This window comes from Triticum aestivum, chromosome 2D (genome assembly GCF_018294505.1).
Source record: "Triticum aestivum cultivar Chinese Spring chromosome 2D, IWGSC CS RefSeq v2.1, whole genome shotgun sequence".
In the NCBI taxonomy this organism is placed as follows: domain Eukaryota; kingdom Viridiplantae; phylum Streptophyta; class Magnoliopsida; order Poales; family Poaceae; genus Triticum; species Triticum aestivum.
Window position 1 is genome coordinate 353,344,836 of NC_057799.1, and position 20,679 is coordinate 353,365,514.

Genomic DNA, 20,679 nt, shown 5'->3' on the forward strand with positions numbered 1-20,679 from the left:
TGAATCTTTGATTCAAATTAGTCCAAACCCATCTGGTCTTAGTTGCATTAGCCCAACACATCCATCTTGCCATGTCTCATGCATGCATCATATTGTTGCACTTGCTTGGTGTTGATTGTGCTTCGGTATGCTCATCGTGGTAGGTCCTGCCTCCGAGGATATTCACGAGTATCCAACTGAAGGGCAGTATCCCACCACCACTCTGTCAGGCAAGCAACCCATTGATCATTTCGATACAAACCCATCTTCTCGCTTCTGCTCTCGTTTACTGCATTAAGACAACGCGATTCAAACTGCTGTGTGTTGCGGTAGTTGAACCCACTTTCCTTTGCATGACCTGTCATTGCCACAGTAACTAGATGAAACCCACTAGCATGTGTAGGAGTTGATTGAGCCATGTTGTGTTCCTACAATGCTATGCTTGCTATGCTTAGAGTTGTGTCAGGTCTGGCTCATCAGGGTGATGAACTAGAGTGAAAGTGTGTGTGTGGGTAAAGAGGGTGAAGTGTTGAACACGATTTGGTAAAGGTATCGATGGGAGGCCATGTAGGAGTACATGGTGGGTTGTTTCATTGAGACCGTCCCTAAGAACTGAGATCTGTATGCGTGATTTAAGATTCAGCTACTACCACACATTGGGCCCGAAACCAATGGACCCCCTCGGCTTCTTAATCACCCTTGTCCTCTGTCCAGGAGTTGCACGTAGTTTCTGGTGTTTGTAGTAAGCTGGAGGCCGTGGACAGCGCTGACCAAGGGGTGGGCTGTGATGCGGTAGGCTCGTGGCACGGTGTACCGAGTCGCCCGTTTGGTGTCCGGGAACCCTGCACACATCGTTTGGGGCCGTATGTGGAAACCTCGGCCGGACTCCCTGCGGATGGAACCTAAATAGGCGATAAACCTGGACTAGAGACTCGAGTGTTTAGGTAGGCTGTGGCCGACACCCACGTTGGGCTTCCGCTTGAAGGTTGCCGAGTACACGTCGTGTAGCGACGATAAGTGGTGAGAGCGTGTGTGACGAAGTACACCCCTGCAGGGTATGAAACTATTCGAATAGCCGCGTCCGCGGTAAAGGACTACTTGGTCGCTTATGCAGTTCATAGACAAGTAAATGGATACTACTAAAAGCCTCAAGATAAGTGTGAGTACCGCGGATGGCCCTCTCGTTGGATGACGAGGGAGGATCCACGGTGGAGTATTGAGATGGTGATTAGTGGACTCGTGTGCGAAAACTATTTCACAAGTGGTGTATCGTAGGATAGCTTAGCCAAGAGTCAAAGCTGGCTTGCTGCAATAACCCCACTACCTTCTTGAGAATGAGCATGTATAATAGGATCTGTTGTAAGACTTGCTGAGTACCTTTGTACTCATGTTGCTTTAATTACTGTTTCAGACGACAACCCCGCCCCTTCTGACGGGTTCTACGTAGAACTCGACGACGACGAGTGACGCGCCACCCAGGTGGTGATCTAGGCTTGTGAAGGGCCTATGTAGATAGACAGGCTTCGTCAAGCCTTCTTTCTTTCTAGTGTCTGTACCCAGACAGTTTGCTTCCGCATGTGCTTGTATGATTGTATGACTTGAGTGTCGGGTCATGTGACCCCTATCTGTATGAACAAGTTATGTAAGGCTCTCCGGAGCCCTTTAAATAAAGTACTTGAGTTGTAGAGTTTTGTTGTGATGCCATGTTGTATTTGCACATATCGAGCATATTGTGTGTATGTTTGAAATGCTTGGTATGTGTGGGATCCGACAATCTAGTTGTTTATCTTTAGCAGCCTCTCTTATGGGGAAATGTAGTCTAGTGCCTCCTTGAGCCATAGTAGTCCGCTACAGCCCGGTTCACCGGAGTCCTGCTAGCCCAGCACTACTGCTCTGGACACTTGACTGGCCGGCATGTGAGTCATATCGTTCCTGTGTCTGTCCCTTCGGGGAAATGTCACGCGGTGACATCCGGAGTCCTGCCTAGCCTGCTACAGCCCGGGTTCCCGGAGTCCTGTTAGCCCAGTGCTACAGCCCGGATTCACACGCTGCTGACCGACACGTTCGATGTTGATTCATGTATGCCTGTCCCCATACGTTAGTGCCGCTTTGGGTTCACGACTAGCCATGTCGGCCCGGGTTCTCTGTCATATGGATGCTAGCGACATTATCATATACGTGAGCCAAAAGGCGCAAACGGTCCCGGGCCATGGTAAGGCGACACCCGTGGGAGTACCGTGCGTGAGGCCGCAATGTTATATGAGGTGTTACAGGCTAGATCGGTGTGACTTGGAATCGGGGTCCTGACAGCGTTGGCATCAGAGCCGGACTGCCTGTAGGTGCGATAAGCCAAACTGGTCGATGTCGAGTCTAGAAATGCTTTAGTTATATGTAGGGGAATTGATTGTGGGAGGGAACGTAAGGTGCTTTTACTCCTTTACCTCATGCCCTCTGATCTGAGTCATACTCTTCTCATTCTACGTGGGTTAAGGACTAGGCTCTCTCCTCTCTATCAGGTTCACGTGTTACTAATCCGTAGTAACTTATAGGATTGTTGGTTCCATGCTTCGGATCAGTTTCTACTACCCTAGTATGTTGTCGGTTGAACCAGAACCTTGACATGATGTTGTTGAGTGGTATTGCAAACTGTTGCGAATGTCTCAAATCCTTTTCGAGCATTTACAGCCGTTATGCTGTCCAAATTCTCCTAGAAATACTAATGCCTTGCATTATTTCGTGCTTTCAGATGGCCACCCGTTCCCAGAACCAAGTGGTTCGTCTGACCCGGTGCATCGGCGTACCTGGTCACACGGCCATGTTGGTCCGAGTGATGGTTGAGACAGGCTATCGTTGGTATCCCGAGTATACCGTCGAGGAGCAGTTCCGAGACTTTAATCAAAGTCAGTATCTTTGCACAGTCAGGATCTACCCATCTTATCCTGGAGCCACTGAACCCCTCCATTGCTCTTATGGACTTGGGGTTACTATCGAGATGTCTGTGCAGGACGCAGCTTACTCAATGATGACTATCATGCGAGCCAGAACTGCCTTGCTTCAGAACACCGACTTCTGCTATATGCCAGCAGCACTCCCTGGGGCACAGGGGTACTATCAGGCCACTTACTGTGATTCTACCCATGAGGGCTCACTACTCCGTACCACCACCGAGATGCTTGAGGACAAGGACCGTGAGAATCGTGCCTTGCGGATGGAGCTCTTTAATGCTCGTGCTGATCACTGGGCCACACTGACACGGTTTGCACCTGCCGTGCAAGCTGGGTTCATGGACATGAGGGACATATACCCCGTGCGATCTGGCCTGCCAGAATGTATGGAATGGCGTGATGTAGGAGGCATCACCCCTCCTCGTGGACCCCGTCTGCCACCGTTTGTTGGACCAAGGCCACACCCGAGTCCCTATGGACCGCAAGCTCCACAGGACCGTCTGTTTCCGGATGATCATGTTCAGCTTCCAGGACATGGTGGTGACTTCTATGAGGATTACTACGGAGACGTCTGAGTTGGTAGTAGTTCCACTAGTATTGTAACAGTTGTAATCTCCACAGTCCTGCGTGTCTTGTGGGATACGACTTGGTGTGTATCACGTTCCGGAGGTGTAGAAAAATAATGTATAGGAGCTTGGAATGCCTCTGATGAGATGTATCGTCTTTCATCGTAGTTGTACCTTGGCCTGGGCTTGTACTAAGCTATGTATGGTGTGTATGACCGTTGGTATATGTATGTTGCTATGTTACCATGTCATACTGATGGTCATCTCTGCATTCCGTGTTATCCATTACATTCCGCCTTTCCCTATCAAGATTTAGCCATCCTCGTCTAAACCGTTGCTTTGTTTCTCCTAGGATGGTTAACACCCGCAACAACCCTGCTGTCCAGGCGCAGGGTGAAGCCAATGCAGCCAGGGCGGAGGATTTGCCCCAACCGCCTTCACTGGCCGAAGTTATGCTGGAGGCAGAAAGAAACAAGCGTGAGACTAACCGCTTGCTAGAGCGAATTGAGCAGAATACTGCACGTCACCAGAGGAACGACCTGGTGTCCATCAATGACTTTATCAAGCTGTACCCACCGAAGTTCAACCACTCCGTCGAGCCCCTTGATGCGGATGATTGGCTTCGCAGCATCACCCATAAGCTACGTTCTGCCAACGTAGCCGAAGCTGATAAGGTTACCTATGCTGCCTATCACCTCGAAGGCCCTGCTAGCCTTTGGTGGGAGAACTTTGAGGCTATGCGCCCAGCTGGCCAAATCACTACTTGGGCTGAATTCAGTGAGGCTTTCCGTGAGCATCACATTCCGGAGGGTCTCATAGATCGTAAGCGGGAAGAATTCTGCAACTTCACCCAAGGCAGACTGACCGTGGATGCTTACAGCCGTGAGTTTGGAAATCTAGCACGCTATGCTCCTGAAGAGGTATCCACCGACGCCAAGAAGCAGGCAAGGTTCCGCAAGGGACTTAGCCCCGAGCTTCGCCGTGATCTCCGTCTGCATGAGTGCACCTCTTTCCAGAAGTTGGTCAATAAGGCCATCAGTGCCGAGACAGGACAAACTGACTATGACGCTGCACGCAAGCACTCTCGTGACTTTGGTTCCTCATCTGGCTCCGGATCCCAGAAGCGCCGGGTCTGGATTCCAAATACTGCTCTGCCACCCAGGTTCACTCCGAGGCCATCCTTCGAGGCGCCTCGCCCCAACCAGCAGCATGCACCGCCCAAGGTTTATGGTGGCCCCGCTGCTAATGCTGCTCCACGCCCCAATATTGTGACATGCTTCAAGTGTGGAGAAACGGGTCACTATTTGCGCGAGTGCCCCCGAAACAACCTCAATCAACCTGGACAGTCCGTTGGCCGTGGTAAGCCAGCAGGAAAGACTTACTACGCCAAGCCAGCCACCACTGCACGTGGCCATGTCAACTATGTTTCAGCTGAAGAAACTCATGAGGATCCCAACGTCGTCCTTGGTACGCTCCTTGTTAATTGCCATCCGGCAACTGTTCTTTTCGATACTGGAGCATCTCATTCATTTATCTCTGAGAGCTATGCTCGATTACACAACACCACATTCTGTGACATGCCTACTTCCATGGTAATCCAAACCCCTGGTTCTAAGTGGCAAACCTCTAAGATAAGCCATGGAAATGAAATTCTTGTTGACAGACTGGTCTTCCTTGCATCACTAATAGCTCTCAAGTCCTCGGACATAAACATCATCTTGGGTATGGACTGGATGTCAGCCCATTATGCCAAGATTGATTGCTCTACTAGGACTGTTCAACTCACCCATCCGTCGGGCAAGACAGTTAATGTTTTGACCCGAGTGTCTAAGCGTCAGCTCTACTCACTAAATGCCAACCCTCTCCCAGACCTCGAAGATGTGCCGGTAGTCCGTGACTTTCCGGATGTCTTCCCTGAAGAACTGCCAGGTATTCCACCTGACAGGGATGTTGAGTTTGTGATAGACCTTGTTCCAGGAACCGTCCCAATCTCCAGAAGACCCTATAAGATGGCACCCCTAGAGCTAGCCGAGCTTAAGAAACAACTCGATGAGTCCTTGAAAAAGGGTTTCATCCGTCCTAGTTCTTCTCCGTGGGCTTGCCCCGTCCTCTTCGTCAAGAAGAAGGATGGTACGGATCGGATGGTTGTAGATTACCGACCCGTCAACCTAGTCACAATCAAGAACAAGTATCCGCTTCCCAGGATCAACGACCTGTATGATCAGCTCGCTGGATCCTCAGTCTTCTCTAAAATGGATTTGAGGTTGGGCTACCATCAAATCAAAATCAAGAACGGGGACATTCCTAAAACGGCCTTTGTTACTCGTTATGGCCAATACGAGTATACAGTCATGTCCTTCGGGTTAACCAATGCTCCAGCCACCTTCTCTCGGTTAATGAACTCAATCTTCATGGAGTATTTGGATAAATTCGTCGTAGTATACCTCGATGATATACTCATCTACTCCAAGAACGAGGCAGAACATGCCGAGCATCTAAGGCTAGTGCTAACGAAACTTCGAGAGCATCGCCTTTATGCCAAATTCTCCAAGTGTGAATTCTGGTTGCCAGAAGTGACCTATCTAGGCCACGTGATCTCTGGTAAGGGTATTGCTGTCAATCCCGAACGAGTTCAAGCCATCCTTGACTGGACTCCCCCTGAAACGGTCAAGCAAGTTCGGAGTTTCCTTGGCTTAGCGAGCTACTGCCGCCGCTTCGTCGAGAATTTCTCCAAGGTTGCTAAACCTCTAACCGAACTCCTCAAGAAAGATAAAAGGTTCGAGTGGACCCCACAGTGCGAGTTCAGCTTTCAGGAACTGAAAAGACGCCTGACATCTGCTCCCGTACTCGTACCACCAGATTTTTCGAAGGACTTTGTTATCTATTGCGACGCCTCGCGACAAGGACTAGGTTGCATACTCATGCAAGACCGTCATGTGATTGCTTACGCTTCCCGGCAGTTGCGTCCACATGAGGATAATTATCCCACACATGATCTAGAGCTTGCAGCCGTAGTCCATGCACTCAAAACATGGCGACATTACCTTCTCGGTAACCGTTGCGAGATTTTCACCGACCACCAGAGTCTGAAATACATTTTCACCCAACCGGATCTGAATCTCAGGCAAAGACGTTGGGTCGAGTTGATCTCAGACTACGACTTAGGAATTACTTACACCCCGGGCAAAGCCAACGTCATGGCTGATGCGCTAAGCCGTAAATCCTATTGTAACAACTTGATGTTACAACAAAGTCAACCACTTCTCCACGAGGAATTCTGTAAGCTTAACCTTCACATTGTTCCTCAAGGATTTCTATCCACCCTGGTGGCGAAACCTACCCTTACGGATCAGATCATTAAAGCTCAGAAGGTAGATCCGGGAATCTCCCGTATTAAGAGAAACATCAAGAAAGGAGTTGCGGATTGTTTCTCCGTTGATGACCAAGGTGTCGTGTTCTTTGGAGACCGCCTAGTGGTTCCTAAGGTGCGCAACCTGAGGCGATTGATCCTTAAGGAAGCTCATGAATCTCCTCTCACCATTCATCCCGGTAGTACTAAAATGTATCAAGACCTACGCCAGAGGTTTTGGTGGACTAGGATGAAGAGAGAAATTGCTCAATACATTGCTAATTGCGACGTCTGCCGTCGAGTTAAAGCAGAGCATCAACGGCCTGCTGGCACCCTTCAGCCTCTGGCTATTCCTGAATGGAAATGGGATAAAATCGGTATGGATTTCATTACTGGGTTTCCCAGGACCAAGAGGGGAAACAATGCTATCTTCGTTGTTGTCGATCGTCTGTCCAAAGTAGCCCACTTCCTACCTGTTCGTGAGAGTATAACCGCTAGCCAGCTAGCAGACTTGTACATCTCCCGAATAGTGTCTCTGCATGGTGTTCCATTGGAAATTAACTCAGACCGTGGAAGTCTCTTCACCTCTCGATTTTGGGAAAGTTTCCAAAATGCTATGGGAACTCATCTCTCTTTTAGCACCGCCTTTCACCCTCAATCAAGTGGTCAGGTAGAACGATTTAATCAAATTCTGGAGGATATGCTCCGAGCTTCTGTCATCTCTTTCGGCATGGATTGGGAGAAATGCCTTCCATTCGCCGAGTTCGCTTATAACAATAGTTACCAAGCTAGTTTGGGCAAATCCCCTTTCGAGGTTCTCTATGGACGAAAATGTCGAACGCCTCTTAACTGGTCAGAAACCGGGGAAAGACAACTCTTCGGCCCGGATATGATTCAGGAAGTAGAAGAGCAGGTTCGCATTATTCGTGAGAAATTGAAAACAGCCCAATCTCGCCAAAAGAGCCATTATGATCGCAAACATAAGGCTATGATTTTTGAGGTTGACGAGAAGGCTTACCTCCGGGTGACCCCTTTAAAGGGAACCCACCGATTCGGTATCAAAGGCAAATTGGCCCCTCGCTACATTGGACCCTTTCGCATTCTTGCCAAGCGAGGAGAAGTTGCCTACCAATTGGAACTACCCCCGCATCTTTCCAAGGTTCATGACGTCTTCCACGTTTCCCAACTCAGGCGTTGCTTCTCGGATCCTATCCGTGGAGTGGACCACGAAACGCTTGATCTCCAAGATAATCTCACATATCGGGAGTATCCCGTTCGAATCCTTGATCAAGCCGAGCGTACCACTCGACGCCGAAACATCAAGTTTCTCAAAGTTCAATGGTCACACCATTCCGAGAAAGAAGCTACTTGGGAAAGGGAGGATCGTCTTCGACTTGAGTACCCCACCTTCTTCCCAACGGATCCTAAATCTCGGGACGAGATTCTTTTGAGTGGGGGTGAGTTGTCACATCCTAGTTAGTTCATGCATTAGAGTGTTGCATCATGGCTACATTTCACAGAAACCTGAAATGGGGATGCCAGAAACCCCCAGCACCCCCCCTGGAACAACTAGGGTTTACTAAAAAATTTCCAATGAACCTGAAATGCCCTCCATAAATGTTCACCACCTTTGGTCTTGGCTAAAACCTCTGCCAAAAATGGTTTCATATTTTTGGAGGCCATCTTGGATTTTTGCACAAGCCATAAGTATTTGCATTTGGGCATTTTAAATGCTATAAATATTTTCAAATGCCCAAATAATCTTGAAGGTATTTTTAGGCTGTTGGGAATAACCTCAAAGGTGCCTCAGAATATTTCCAGGATTTTTCCAAATGAAATAGTATTTTTACTATTTCAAACACAGTACAGAAATAAATAAAAAGAGAAAAGAACAGAAGGCAGAAAACTTACCTGGCAGCCCACCTGGCGGCCCAGCACTGTGCTGGCCCGCGCCAGTCAGCTGCCTGCTCTCGCCAGAGCAGGCAGAGAGCTGACGCCGGCGAGCGTGAGCTCGCCACGGCGTCAGCAGCTTGCCGCCCTCGCCGCGGATGAGCTGGCCGACCTCTCTCGATGCGCCCCGAGCCCCTGGACATTGCCATTCTCCCCCATCGCCTCTCCCTCGCCTTCTCCCCACCATGGCCGACGCCGCCGCAGCCACCTCACCGGAGTAACCGCGGCCACCGTCGACCTCGCGCCGTACTAACGTGTCCTACAGCACCGCCGTCGCCCACTCCTTCGAGCAAGCCGAGCCCCGAGCGCTCGTTTTCCCCGAAGCTCCGTCACCGACCTCGCCTTCGCCGCTCACCGTCGGAGATCCCCTCCGCCGTCGCCACTGCTACAGCTCGTCTCCGACCTCGCCGTCTGCTCCGTCGCAACCGCCGTGAGCATGGCCACCTTCCCATCCTCTCCTCTCTCTCTCTCGAGCGCTGTAGCCACCGCACAAAGCTCACCCGAACGCGCCGCCGCACGAGCTCGTCGCCGACGAGGCTCCGGCCATCTAACGGCCGCACCACCGTAGCCATTAGCTTCACCGCAACGCCAGGAACCCGTAGCACCCTCGCACGTTCCTCGCCGCGCTCTCTAGCTACGGTTCCGACTACGCCCGTACCCCGGCAGCCGCACGGCTCGTCGCCGGCGTCGATTCCGGCGACCCCGAGCTCCACTACCACCACCAGTCGACGCGGTTCGCCCCCAGCTACACATAGGTACTCTCCGCCGTCCTTTTGGTCGCCGGAGGGGGATCCCGCACTCCACCGCCGCGTCTGGACGTCGCCGGCGGCTAAACGCCGGCGAGTCAACGTGGTTTGACCACAGGTCAACCCCCCAGGGTCACTGACGAGTGGGGCCCGCCTGCTAACTAATCTGAGTTAGAGTTAAAACTAATCCTAATTAACTAATTACCTAACAGTGTCACTGACACAGGGGACCCACACGTCAGGTATGACCTGGACGACCCCGTTGACCTGCTGACGTCACACTGACGTCAGGCTGACGCAGTAAAGCTTTTACTGGAATTATTCTTATATTGGAAATTCCAGAAATTATCACAAACTTCAAAAAATCATAGAAAATAATCTATAGCTCAGAATGAAAAGATTTATATATGAAAAATGATCAGAAAAATCCATTCTATCCATCTGTACTGGTTTCATGCATGATTAAGCAAGTTAACCTACTGTTTTATACAGAACAAGATAAAGCATTAATATGGGCCATTTATGAACTTGGAATTTGAATCTTTGATTCAAATTAGTCCAAACCCATCTGGTCTTAGTTGCATTAGCCCAACACATCCATCTTGCCATGTCTCATGCATGCATCATATTGTTGCACTTGCTTGGTGTTGATTGTGCTTCGGTATGCTCATCGTGGTAGGTCCTGCCTCCGAGGATATTCACGAGTATCCAACTGAAGGGCAGTATCCCACCACCACTCTGTCAGGCAAGCAACCCATTGATCATTTCGATACAAACCCATCTTCTCGCTTCTGCTCTCGTTTACTGCATTAAGACAACGCGATTCAAACTGCTGTGTGTTGCGGTAGTTGAACCCACTTTCCTTTGCATGACCTGTCATTGCCACAGTAACTAGATGAAACCCACTAGCATGTGTAGGAGTTGATTGAGCCATGTTGTGTTCCTACAATGCTATGCTTGCTATGCTTAGAGTTGTGTCAGGTCTGGCTCATCAGGGTGATGAACTAGAGTGAAAGTGTGTGTGTGGGTAAAGAGGGTGAAGTGTTGAACACGATTTGGTAAAGGTATCGATGGGAGGCCATGTAGGAGTACATGGTGGGTTGTTTCATTGAGACCGTCCCTAAGAACTGAGATCTGTATGCGTGATTTAAGATTCAGCTACTACCACACATTGGGCCCGAAACCAATGGACCCCCTCGGCTTCTTAATCACCCTTGTCCTCTGTCCAGGAGTTGCACGTAGTTTCTGGTGTTTGTAGTAAGCTGGAGGCCGTGGACAGCGCTGACCAAGGGGTGGGCTGTGATGCGGTAGGCTCGTGGCACGGTGTACCGAGTCGCCCGTTTGGTGTCCGGGAACCCTGCACACATCGTTTGGGGCCGTATGTGGAAACCTCGGCCGGACTCCCTGCGGATGGAACCTAAATAGGCGATAAACCTGGACTAGAGACTCGAGTGTTTAGGTAGGCTGTGGCCGACACCCACGTTGGGCTTCCGCTTGAAGGTTGCCGAGTACACGTCGTGTAGCGACGATAAGTGGTGAGAGCGTGTGTGACGAAGTACACCCCTGCAGGGTATGAAACTATTCGAATAGCCGCGTCCGCGGTAAAGGACTACTTGGTCGCTTATGCAGTTCATAGACAAGTAAATGGATACTACTAAAAGCCTCAAGATAAGTGTGAGTACCGCGGATGGCCCTCTCGTTGGATGACGAGGGAGGATCCACGGTGGAGTATTGAGATTGGTGATTAGTGGACTCGTGTGCGAAAACTATTTCACAAGTGGTGTATCGTAGGATAGCTTAGCCAAGAGTCAAAGCTGGCTTGCTGCAATAACCCCACTACCTTCTTGAGAATGAACATGTATAGTAGGATCTGTTGTAAGACTTGCTGAGTACCTTTGTACTCATGTTGCTTTAATTACTGTTTTCAGACGACAACACCGCCCCTTCTGACGGGTTCTACGTAGAACTCGACGACGACGAGTGACTTGCCACCCAGGTGGTGATCTAGGCTTGTGAAGGGCCTATGTAGATAGACAGGCTTCGTCAAGCCTTCTTTCTTTCTAGTGTCTGTACCCAGACAGTTTGCTTCCGCATGTGCTTGTATGATTGTATGACTTGAGTGTCGGGTCATGTGACCCCTATCTGTATGAACAAGTTATGTAAGGCTCTCCGGAGCCCTTTAAATAAAGTACTTGAGTTGTAGAGTTTTGTTGTGATGCCATGTTGTATTTGCACATATCGAGCATATTGTATGTATGTTTGAAATGCTTGGTATGTGTGGGATCCGACAATCTAGTTGTTTATCTTTAGCAGCCTCTCTTATGGGGAAATGTAGTCTGGTGCCTCCTTGAGCCATAGTAGTCCGCTACAGCCCGGTTCACCGGAGTCCTGCTAGCCCAGCACTACTGCTCTGGACACTTGACTGGCCGGCATGTGAGTCATATCGTTCCTGTGTCTGTCCCTTCGGGGAAATGTCACGCGGTGACATCCGGAGTCCTGCCTAGCCTGCTACAGCCCGGGTTCCCGGAGTCCTGTTAGCCCAGTGCTACAGCCCGGATTCACACGCTGCTGACCGACACGTTCGATGTTGATTCATGTATGCCTGTCCCCATACGTTAGTGCCGCTTTGGGTTCACGACTAGCCATGTCGGCCCGGGTTCTCTGTCATATGGATGCTAGCGACATTGTCATATACGTGAGCCAAAAGGCGCAAACGGTCCTGGGCCATGGTAAGGCGACACCCGTGGGAGTACCGTGCGTGAGGCCGCAATGTGATATGAGGTGTTACAGGCTAGATCGGTGTGACTTGGAATCGGGGTCCTGACAAGCTGACTCCTACCCGCCGCCTCCCGGCCCAACTGCCCTCGTCCAAGTTGCAGTCCTAGCAGTCGAAGAAATTGCAGGACCTTCATGGGCCCAGCCCATCCGCAACTTTCTGGTAAACAAAGAGCTGCCGACTGACGAGATCTCGGCCCGACAAGTACAATGCCGGGCAGCTCCATACACCATAGTCAACAGAGAGCTTGTGAGGCTCAGTGTCACTGGTGTCTACCAGCGCTGCGTAGAGCCGGAGCAAGGCCAAGCAATCCTCAAAGACATCCATCAAGGCGAGTGTGGTCACCACGCTGCTTCAAGAGCACTTGTCGCCAAAGCTTTCCGCCACGGTTTTTTCTGGCCGACTGCTATGGAAGACGCCAAAGACTTGGTCCAGAAATGCAAAGGGTGCCAGAAATTTCGCTCCAAGCCACATCAGCCGGCTTCTGCACTCAAGACTATTCCAATTGCCTGGCCCTTTGCTGTCTGGGGCCTGGACATGGTGGGACCATTCAAAACAGCGCGAGGTGGCATGACTCACCTGCTTGTCGCAGTGGACAAGTTCACCAAGTGGATAGAAGCAAAACCAATCAAGAAGCTGAATGGTCCGACTGCTGTGACTTTCATCTCCGACATCACCATTCGGTATGGCATACCACACAGCATCATCACCGACAATGGAACGAACTTTGCCAAAGGTGCCTTGGCCCGTTTCTGCGCGACGCAGGGCATCCGACTGGACTTAGCGTCTGTTGCCCATCCGCAATCGAACGTCCAAGTAGAGCGAGCAAACGGCCTCATCCTGTCCGGCATCAAGCCCCGACTGGTCGAGCCTCTGGAGCGCTCGGCCGGCTGTTGGCTCGACGAGCTGCCGGCCGTCCTCTAGAGCCTGCGCACAACTCCAAACAAGTCAACCGGCTTCACGCCTTTCTTCCTCGTCTATGGTGCCGAAGTCGTCATCCCAATGGACATAGAATTTGACTCCCCTCGAGTCACCATGTACACCGAAGAGGAGGCAGAAGAAGCACGTCAAGACGGTGTCGATCTGCTGGAAGAGGGCCGGCTGTTGGCACTCAGCCGGTCCAGCATCTACCAGCAGAGCCTGCGCCAATACTACAACCGGAAGGTCAAGCCGAGATCTTTCCAAGAGGGAGACCTTGTGCTCCGGCTGATCCAGCGAACAGCCGGCCAGCACAAGCTCTCAGCGCCTTGGGAAGGCCCCTTCATCATCAGCAAAGTGTTGGGCAACGACTCCTACTACCTGATCGACGCTCAGAAGCCTCGAGCGCGCAAGAGGGACGACTCCGGCAAGGAGACGGAGAGGCCATGGAATGCAAATCTCCTCCGAAGATTTTACAGTTGATGCAGTATGTACCACGCTACCTTTTGTATTAAAGTACGAAGACTCCGGGTCCCCCGAGAAGAGCTTGGGGACTGCCCTCTTTTATCAATACGATAAGAATTATGCCTATGAATGTATCATTTTCTTTATGCCGCTTGGCACCGGGTCCGACTAGTCGGCCCGGGGACTCGTCGCCTTGTACTATGAAATGCTTCCTGCAGCCGGACAAGCAATGTGTTGGCACTTAAGCCGTCTCCTGCCAGAAGCCGGAGCTCGCAGAGCGACTGTCTGGTGGGCAGGAGTAAGGCAGAAAGGGTGCCCACATGAAAAATGGCTAAGGACCCAAAGCATGTGCATAGTTGAAGCTGGCTTCCCGCCTCTACGACCGGCTGTTGAGCAGCCGACCGGCCGACTTCTACTTAACTTGCTAAAGAACTCTAAAACGGCTAAGTACTTGCTTTCCCGAAAGTAGCTAAGTACTTGACCCAGCCACAGTCCACAGAGCGGCTGTTTGGCTGGCAAGACGGCAACCAAGGGAGGGCGGCAAAGGAAAAAGCCAAAAGAGCAGAAAGCAAGGAAAGATAGAACTCGGAAAAATATTTTATATAGCAAAAGGCCCTTGGCCGAAATTCAACGGAAGTTTGAGATACACCCCGCGGGTGGAATTGTGCAAAATTAACAAGTTCGTCGAGACTGATAGGCAGGTAAAGCAAAAATAAACTAGCGGCCTAGGGAGCGGCAGACGGGTTCGGTGGATCGGAGGAGTCGGTGGCGCTGGTTGGTGGAGCGGCCTGCTGGTCAGTCTCCGTTTGGTCGCCTCCAGTGGCAGCCGGCTCGCTTGGGCGTGGCTCGTTGCTGGAGGCGCGGTCGAGCTGAGGCTGGCCGTCCGCTCCGACCTTTGGCGCCTCCTCTTCGCCTTCTTCCTCCTCCTTACCTTCTTCCTCGACACTGGAGCCGATCACCTCGGACGAGTCCTCGCCGTCCTCCGGGTTCAGCTCGAACCATTCTGGTGGCGCCTCGGCGCCGTTCTCAACCCGCTCCGGGACGAAGACGCTGGTGTCGGTGTACTCGGAGATCGCCGGCGCGCGCTTGACAAGGTCATCTTCCACGACTGCCAACTCCTCTAAGCCTCCAGCCAAAACGTGGCCAGCTGGGCTAGACTTAGCCCAGGGTACCACGCCTTGACGAATTCCAAGGCCCGACGCGCTCCAGCCCGGGCCGAGGAGCCCTTCCAGGCCTCAAGACGGCCGGCCGCCACCTCCAGCCAGTCGGCAGTCCGACTGGGAGTGCGCGGTGCCGGCATGTCCGGCCACAGGGCGGCAATCGCCTGGGCGCCGACACGCTGAAGACGGCGCAACATTCGGTGAGCCGGCCGAAGACGAGCCTCGATGCTCAGGATTTGCTCGCTAAGGGTTCGGGGCGCGTCGGCAGCGATCTGCGCGCCTTCCGCCCTCCGTCCTTCGCGATCAGCTTCAATGGCCTGATTGGCGGCGTCAGAGTGACCAGGGAAGAAGTCTTCCAAGAAATAAAGCAAAGAACCAAAGTCAGAGACAAGAGGCCGGCTCGACCAGCAGCCGACAGCTCAAGGAAGGAAAAATAGGGAAGCTCACCATCGACTATGTCTTCGATCTCGTGAAAGCCGAAAGTCAGCATCGCCTCCCTGTCGGTCCAGGCGGAGCGTTCGGTCGTGAACTCAGCAAGGAGCCCGGTCTCCTTGTCCTCCGCCTCCTTCTGGGCCTTCTTGAGAAGCTCCGCCTGCTCCGCCAGTTGCGCGACCAGCCGGTCGCAATCTCCAGCCAGCTTGCCGCACTCCTCCTCCTTAGCACGTAGCACGGTGTTGGCTTCACCCAGCTGCTGCTGCAAGACGGTGTTGGCCTCTGCAGAAGGAAAGAAGAAGGGAAAGGCGTCAGCAACCAGCAAAGAAGAAGCATAGTGGCTGGGGAGATCCGGCCCGACTGCTCAGCAGTCGGCCCGAATCTCGGGGACTACAGCCCGCGGGTGCGCCAGCGCGCCCCCGCGGAGAAAGAAGTTGTCAATATCAACCCAAAGAAGAACAGTTGCCGGGGAGATCCGGCCCGACTGCTCAGCAGTCGGCCCGAATCTCGGGGACTATAGCCCGCGGGTGCGCCAGCACGCCCCCGCAGAGAAAGAAGAGGACTTACTTCGGCTCTCCGACAAGTCGGCGGTTCGCTGAGCCAGCTCCTGGACGTTGGAGTTAAAGGCGGCCACGTGAAGGTTGTGATAATCCTGCGATAAAAATTTCAGATAAATGTTAGTACTTGGAACTCGCCAATTAGAGTTTCGAGCTGCCTGCTCAGCAGCCGGCCCGAAACTCGGGGACTACACCCAGTGGGTGCGCTGGCGCGCCCCCATAGAGAAGCACAAGAAACAGAAACAAAGAAGGAAGGAAACGTACCTGGATGGCCTCTCGCGAGTCCAGATACGCCGTATTACAGTGCTTGAGAGCTTCGGCCTCGGCTGGGATTTTGTTTTGGACGTCCAGAAGCGCCCGATTCAACGGGCCCGTCCCGCCTCCTCGCACCCACCCAGTGGGCGCGGCGCTGGCCGCCTCGGTGTCCGGGATCGAGGAGCTTGCGGCGTCGGTCTCCAGAGGGCGTGGCGCCGAGGCCGCCTTTGCAAGTCGGCGTGCAGACCTCAGGAGTCGGACCCGTCACCACCTCGTTTCCGGTTGGCGACACCGGCGGGTCCGCCGGCTGCTCGCCTTGCGTGCTCCCGGCCGGCGGCGGTGGAGGCACGATCACGTCTGACATGGCAACATCGCCGCCGTCTCTCTCCATGATCGGGTGCTCGTCAACGACTTCCCTAGTCTGCGCCACGAACTCCGGAGGTGGCGCCGTAGAGTTCAGGGGAGTGACGAACACCGTCGACTGGCGGCGAGCGGCCTCCTCAGCCTGCTTCTTCGCTGCGTCGGCTGCCTCAGCCTCCGCCAGTTTCTTCAGGGCGGCAGCCTCCGCCTTCTCCGCTTCCGCCTTCTCCAGGCGGGCGGCTTCCTGCTCCTCCCGCGCTTCCCGCGTGTTCCGCTCTGTCGCCTCCCGAAGGTCGGCGGCCAGATTGATCCGCCGAGTGGTGGAGGAAGTCTCTGCCGACCCCACGATGGAGGCGGCGGCCGACTTCTCAATGGAAAGCGGGCCCTAGATCAAAGGAAACAAAACAAAGAAAGTCAGTCAAAATCGGCAAGGAAGGAGAAAGTACGAGATGAAGGCAGTACTTGCGCAGAAACCAGCTATGGCTCCTTCACCGCCTTGCGGAAACGGATGGCCTTCACGGCCGCTTCGTCCCGCTTGGTTGCCGCGCCCGAGCCCTTGGGTTTCTTCGGCCGGCTACCGAACAAGCTCGGCGCGGCCCTGCGTTTCTTCGCGCCGCCTTGGGCGTCCAGCGCGGCAGACGAGCTCGCGCCTGGCTGGCCGGACCCTGGCTGGTGGCGCGGGGCGACTTCCCCCGCATCATCGTCGGGCCAGTCCTCGAGGCTGGCTCCGAGCCTAGAGCCGCCTGCTTCGCCGCCTCCCCCCTCGGCGTCGTCCTCCAAGGCCGCCACCCCCAAGTCGGGGTCGTCGACGTCGCTCTCCGCTCGGTCGGGGAGGAATTGGCGCTCCGGCCCCGCGGCGCCGGCTGCCGGCTGGAGGAGGGGGCTCTGTTCAAAGGCCGATTGGTCACGTCGGACAGGCCGAACTCAGCAACAAAAAGATAGAGAAAAAATAAAGATCACGTACCATAGGCGGGAGGGTCGGCGCGTGAATACGGCTCCTTGCCAAACCACCACTCCTCCGTGAGCTCGCAGTTCGCGAGATAGTTCACCATGTGAGTTACCTCTGCGTGAGGCATCTCCTTGGGGCACAGCCGGCTTGGGTCCCGATGCCCGCTCATCTGGCAGATCATGTGAGGGCGGCTCTAGAGCGGGAGCACTCGGCGCGCCACGAAGGCGGACAGCAAGTCGGGCCCGGTCAGGCCCTCCGACTGTGTCAACACTCGGAGCCGTGCGATGGCGGTGGCTCCAGAAGGCGACAGCGTCTTGGCCCGGTACGACCAGTTGGGCCACCTTCCAGCCGGCGGGCTGGCTTCGTAAGCCGGCAAGTTGACCCAGTCGCCCTCCGGGAAGACGCTCCTCACGTAGAAGTACGACTGATGCCACATCTTCACCGACTTGATCAGCGGGATGGGAGGGAACGGATTTTCGACCGCCGGCCTCCGCACCGCAATGAACACGCCGCATTGAGCCGGCACGCCCGTGACGAGGGTGCCAAGCTTGATGTGGAAGAACTCCCCCCAAAGCTCGATGGTGGGGAGGACGCCGAGGAAGCCTTCGCACAAGGTGACAAAGGCAGACAGCAGCACCACCGTGTTCGGGGTGAGGTGGTGCGGCTGAAGACCGTAGAACTCGAGGAAGGACCGGAAGAAGCTGCTCACCGGCAGGCCGAGGCCGCGCAGGCAGTGCGAGCGGAAGACGACCCGCTCGCCCTCCTCTAGCGCCAGCGAGATCACCCTCTTCGGCACGAGGCGGACCTTCACGTAATCTTTGCCGAGCAGCCGCCGCGTCTGGCAGAGGAAGTCGATGTGGTCGTCGTGAACTTCGGAGCCGTCCCATGCTCCGGAGCGCGCCATGGGGGGCGTGGGGTTGGAGGATGAGCTCATCGGAGACGAACCACCGCAGCGCTCAGCGTGGCTTGGAGGAGCTACAACAAGAGGAAGAAGAAGGAGGAAAGAATGGGGAGGAGGGACGCGCGTGCTCTGCCGCTCCCCCTCCTCCCCCTACTTATAGGCCTACGGGCTGCGAAGCCGAGGGGGCGATCGTGGGATTTACTGCGCCCACGACCCCACGTCCCCACGTTTATCGCGCGAGTTACTGCGCGCAGTAACTCCGCGGGAACCTCAACCGCCCACTTCGACGGCAGCGGATCCGCTCGCGTGCCGAGGCGTGGTAGTGGCGGGCCCCGCCAGCAGGCGTGTACCATCGCGAGCGTGGGTTGGCAGACTGGCCCGGCCACTCGGCGCCACGTGACATGCCCACAACGGGCGGCGGCCTGGAGGCTTAGCTAGCACGCCACTTGGTTCCCGCCGACGCGTTCGAAGTTTGGATAAGTCAGACTGGTCGAGGCCGACTCCCGCCAGTCGGCTCGGCAGAAGTCGGATGAAGCTCTCAACCACTCGGTGAAAGAAACTGCTGAGGCTCCTCGGCTGCTCAGCCGCGGCACCTCACCAGCTTCGGGGACTACTGTCGGAGTAATGGGCCACGGGTAGGCTAACCCGAGACCCAGAACCTTTCAAGACATCGGGGCTGGCTGCGCCCCTCAAGGCACCAAGACGAAGTGCCGCCTTCTGGTGGCCGGCTGGAGGAATAGCCGGTTGCCCGCAGAGGGCCGAGTTCCAGAGGCCGGCATCAAGACTAGCCGACTCCTAGTGGGCGGCTTCCAGAGAAGCCGACCCCTAGCAGTCGGCCCGAGGCGCCAACAAAGCCTGCGCCCTCATCAAGGAAGACAAGACAGGGAGTGGCTACAATATAGCCCATCCCTCCCGAATCCAGGGACGGGCGTGGCCACAGTGCACCGTACCGGCGGAGATCCCCGCCCGGCGCTGCATTGTTGCCACTCCACCCCTGACATCACCACAGGCAGGCGGAGCCCTGCTCCCATGACGTCCTGTCGGTACGGCCCAAGGACGACAGGCCCCACCGATCAGCGAGAGCCCGGAAGACGGCTAGAGCCCTACCAGTCAGACCCGAGGGAGGTCGCCCCCCAGCAGTCGGCCCGCCCCTTCCTTGGGACCCATGCGCCATTAACGAGACGAGACGCAGAGTGGCTACAGTAATCGCCCGCCAGGCGGCGGGCTGTAGCCACGCTCCCACGACCGATCCTGCGTCATTAGCATCACGGCTACAGTGATCAGCAGCCGACTAGACCCGTGAGCGGCGGAGCGGCCTGTCGGCCCCGTACCAGACCAGGCGGCGGGCCCCAGCAGTCGGCGGAGAAGCCGGCAACCAGAGAGACTGACAGCCGGGTCCTACACCCGGCCGGATTACTATTGTACCCCTGGGGGTAGGCCTATATAAACCCCCCAGGGCACCCATGCAAAGGGTTCCCAACCTGTTAGAACTAGACCGACCCATAGAGAAAGGAGAGAGCTAGCCTTGCCTTCTCCTACCTCTAGCATACAGCTCGAGGAGCACCATTGTACTCACTATTGCCTTAGTGATCATGCGGAGACCCCGCAGAGCAGGACTAGGGGTGTTATCTCCTAGGAGAGCCCCGAACCTGGGTAAAGTGCGCCGGCATTCGTGTCTACGCCTCATCCCGCTTCCAGGCACCGGCGACATTCTACTCGCTCCCACCATGATAAGCCATCCTTTGGCATATGTCGCACCCAACCCCCGACACATAGCTAGCTGGATACAACTTGTTTGTTCAAGCAACTATGACCCCTACGCCTGGTTTCCATGCATACCCCGGTCTGTATTGCCACTCCGGTATTCGGAAACACTCCGCACCTTCGAGTCCAGAGGTCAAAGCAAAAAGGTCGGCCATGACAATTGTTTTACAATCCGGCTAGGGACAAATTTGTCAATTGAAGTACATAGTCACTTGGACTCAAAAACTTCTTCCTCTATGCAGTCTAACAGGCTGTCTAGTTTACAATCCTGTTGGGAATATTTGGCGGCTATCTTTACTTGGTCATATACCAGACTAACTGGAATTTCTTTTCCATCTGACCCTTGAGGTCCGACCTGGGCCATATGATTCGGATCAAGCTTGGTGTACCATGTTTTTACCATGGCCCAGGCCTCTCGCGCACCTTCTCGGGAGGCCGATATCTTCCATAATCGGAAGCGCCGCCGAGCTCCTTGGAATAACTTCACAAGCTCCTCCATACTTCCTGGAGGAGAGGCGGATGGCCACAAAGCCTTGGCAACGCTTCACATTACTTGCCGAGCTCGCTCATGCAGTTGGGACAGCTCTTGCAGCAGGTCGCCTTGAGA